At 30.8% G+C, this 4,209-nt stretch overlaps 1 long non-coding RNA gene across 1 annotated transcript; it reads right to left on the reverse strand.

The window, feature by feature from the left end:
* Positions 1–481: 481 nt before the first annotated feature.
* On the reverse strand, positions 482–3,477 carry LOC136272429 (uncharacterized). Its single transcript, XR_010710432.1, has 3 exons — positions 2,734–3,477; positions 2,174–2,326; positions 482–1,891 (listed from the first exon to the last, which is right to left on the reverse strand). It is a non-coding gene; the product is annotated as an uncharacterized lncRNA (long non-coding RNA).
* Positions 3,478–4,209: the final 732 nt, after the last annotated feature.

Consider the following 4,209-nt stretch of genomic DNA (forward strand, 5'->3'; position numbering starts at 1 on the left):
TTTATTTTCACTTCCATTTATTACATGCGGGTGGGGGGGGGGGGGGGGCACCATGTTCTTTTAATATGATAAGCAAATATTTTTAAGTGTAATTTTTTTTTTAAAGTGGAGGGGGCAACTCTATGATAAGTCGATTTTCTATGTGTAAATTGGAAAAAAAATGAAAAATTATTTTTTTTTTACATGGGGGGGGGGACTCTATGATGAGTCAAGTTTTATATGTAGGTTTAAGAAAAAATGTCTTCTGCAAAAAAAAGGGGGATGAACTGACGTTACAATCACTTTAAAAGAGGAGATACAGTGCAATGAATATTTATATATTAAAATCTTTATTATTCAACAACATTGTATCTGAGATTAACCTACTGTTCTACTTATAAATAAATAAATCATAACAAATCTTATAAACTATGAATAATGAAAATTTGCTGAAAAATAGGTATGTTTTATTTATTTTTGCATTCAAATTTTACGTTGTTAGTTTTATTTTTATTGATTTATTATAATTCATTGTTTGATCACATGCTGTGCTCGCCCCAACGGTCGCACCGTAAAACATATTATAAAAAATAATTAAATTGTCTTTGATATCTTATTGCTGTGAAGAGTTTGCTCTAAAGGCGGTAAGCTTTTTTAAAAAGCTAAACTTGTTTTAATCAACTCTCCTATGCAGTTACTTTGGCAAAACCGAAAATAAAACAGTGTTTGGACCTAAGCACAAATCATCACCGCTGACAAGATTTAGTTCTTGAAAATAATCAATAAATTCAATATAATGTACCTTAAAACATTGGTTTTTAAGAAACATATTTATGAATACCTTGAAAATAGTCAGATGTTAAATAATACGAACAATTTAGATATTTTTGTAGTCGAATGTATTCATACGCCAGAGATCAATAAAGTCTCATTCAATCATCGGCTGTCTCCGTAAATCTCCGACAAGCAGAGAGTCATTGTATATTTAGAGTTTGCGTCATCAAGCTATCATGTGACCTTGTGTACACATTCTATTGCTTGTTGGAGATTATCGGAGACAGCCGAGCATCTGGTTGAACGATACTATATTTCATTATTGCTTGGATCCATACAATTTTTTTGAATATTTCGATTACTTATACATAGTTTGATGGAATCAACTTTATCTTTAATCATTACACAACACGATTCATACGTTTTTTTTCCCCAAAATTCTTGTCGGAAAAGTCCGAGAATTCATATTATAAACATGTGCGTACATGTAATTGAAAGACAGATTATTAACTACTTGCCAAGCAAAGTAACATATCGTTGATTTTAAAATGAATAATAATCGATAAAATCAACTCCCGTCAGTACTTCATTTCTTTGATTATTTGTTCAATGCATCGCATTCATGGAAGAATACTGAAGTGGAAAATGTGTATTCCATCATACATTTAAATCGAATATTACATCATTATTTGAAACACATAATTTAGTAAAAATGTGGGCCACTGGTGCATTGTTGGCTATGCAGGGTTTGGACTACATGCATATACATACGAAATAGTTAACAACAATTACATGTCATTCTCTCTATGCATATGATACAAACATGTAAAAATTAAGGTGGTATATAAAAACTTCTGCAATAAATCTAATGACAATTTGATTCTGCCGTTACAATCCTTGACAACACTTATTTTATCTATTTTGCACTATTACTCTATTAATTTAAAGACTTCTTTTCAATCTGAACAGTCTTATTCAAATTCACAGTTTATAAAATATCTAGATTGGTCAGGAAAGAACAGAATCACACTTAATATCATATTCGCGATCACTGTTTCGTAAAAATACCCAGCATTTGCCAGCCAGTTGATTGCTGCAATCAAACCCAGTTGTACAAATAACTTTAATGGCAGTGTGTCTGAAAAACGAAATAAATAGAATTTTTATTACAAGCCTGTCTTTTTCCTTGAAAAGCTGAGAAAGGAAGTCAGTATATTGATCATTAATGTTTAAAAGTCTGTAGATTAATTTCAATAAAGTCTCGAAAACATTTAGAAAGTTTTCAAGAACATGTAGTTCGGATACTCATTTTAATGGATGTATTATTTTAGTTAAAAATTTACCGCAAATGTGAATGTTGCGATACATTAAATCATTTCATTACATTTTCTTGCATTTGTACGAGTGGAATAAGACGTACATGTACGTTTTTGGCAGCTAGGTATTCTATGGTTCCAGTTTCCGTTTATGTTTCGTATTATATGACAGCTGGAAGGTTCATATCCTTCAACACACCTCAAAATACAGCGGTTTTTACTTGTATCCTCCTTCCAATAGCCACGGTCAGGATGTTCTTTATATAAATGAAAGAACGGTGCTATTTATAGCTGCCATATCTAAAGTTAATTGCAAACTAAAACATACACATTTACACAAACACAACCATACATAATTGATCAATATATACAAAACCGTATGGAGACTGTGCAAAAAGTTCGATTTCTTTTGCTTTGTTGTTAATTTTTTTTTCTATTGAAAAAATTGCAAAATATTTTTAAAGTACACTATCTTATAGTTTTGGAATCTTAATGCAATATTTCCTAGAAAGATTTCAATACAATTAGTTCACCTCTTTCATAAATAAAAATATATTTTTTTTATTCCCATATCATTGCAATAATTATGTAATTACACAAATCGAAAGTAAAATTCTTAAAAATATCTGTCACTGATATTGTTTTGCAAAATACATGTACTTACGGGGACAAATGGCATCAGCATTTGAAATTAACCATGTACACAGACAAAAAATACCACAATTCAACAACGACGTTGACATACTCTTTGTTGGTCTGGTTCCTCTCCTTCAAACCTGGTATGCGTTGAATTGTGGGAAGAGCAACCGACATAAACAGGGAATTACGGGTATGTCTGGATATTACAGTTAAGCTACTGCATAGGCAAAGTCAAATAAGAAAGGGGCAACAGAGACTTTTCAAATATAGGGTGGATTAGATCTGAATTTTCCAACGTATCTTTATTACCCAATGGATCCAGATATATTCCAAAAATATTTGATTTGTTTACACTAGGACCAAATTCCCAATTTAGATTTTTCTGAATAGATTAATTTCAGTCCTAAAATATGACATTATGATACATGTACAAAATCTAAATAAAATGATGCTTATCAAATACAGTTCTTTAAAATGTAATTTTTAGGTTTAATTTTTACGAAACTTTTTCTCTCATTTGATGCCCACTGAATCCAATGTTTAAGTTTCAAATGAGTAAATAGGCAAGGTAATAGACGTTCAAACTAATACATCTTTTAACAATATTTTATATTGCAATGAGCATGCGACCAGATTTTCTTAATGGATCTAACCAACTGCATTTAAATCCCTATTGACAATTTGTAATTCAACCAGTTGCATTTATATTTGTTCAATGCATCGCATTCATGGAAGAATATTGAAGTGGAAATTATGTTTTCCTGTTCCACAAGAACATCGGACTTTAAAATCGAATATTACATCATTATTTGAAACACGTGATTTAGTAAAAATGTGGGCCACTGTTGCATTGTTTGCTATGCAGGGTCTGGAGTATAATATGTGGTTTGAGATATATAAGAGATAGCTTGAGGATTTTTTTTCTCAATCAGTAAAAATTAAATCGCCCTTTTTCAGTACTGTTAAATGATCATTTTTTATAGAACCATTTTGAAACGAAGGGCACGTTTAAGAACATTGTTATCCTTGGTTTGACCCCACATGACACATTAAAGAGGCATGGTCACGATTTTGGCAAAAAAACATTTTTCCAAATTTAATTTTTACAATACTTCAGTAAGGCATTTTTAATAGGCAACAAAAATTTGAGTGTCATTGGTTGAGGTATAAGCGAGTCACAAAGCGTACAATTCTTTGCTATGTAAACAAAACTTTTGATTACATTTTGAATGTTGAAGGGAAAATTCCAATTTTTGACCTTAAATGAATTTGTCCAACGGTAGAAACTGTTGATTTATGCTTAAGATGAAGTAGAGATAGACAAATCAGCTTGAAAAAGATTTATTATTGGTATATTGAATATATGTAAAAAAAAAACAACACAAAAAAACACAAAAAAACAGGGCACCAGCCTTGTTTACATGACATAGAATTGTGATTCTGTATCTTGCTTATATCTGAACGACTGAATCCCACATTTCATTTGATAATAAGAAATGTA

This window comes from Magallana gigas, chromosome 10 (genome assembly GCF_963853765.1).
Source record: "Magallana gigas chromosome 10, xbMagGiga1.1, whole genome shotgun sequence".
Lineage (NCBI taxonomy): Eukaryota > Metazoa > Mollusca > Bivalvia > Ostreida > Ostreidae > Magallana > Magallana gigas.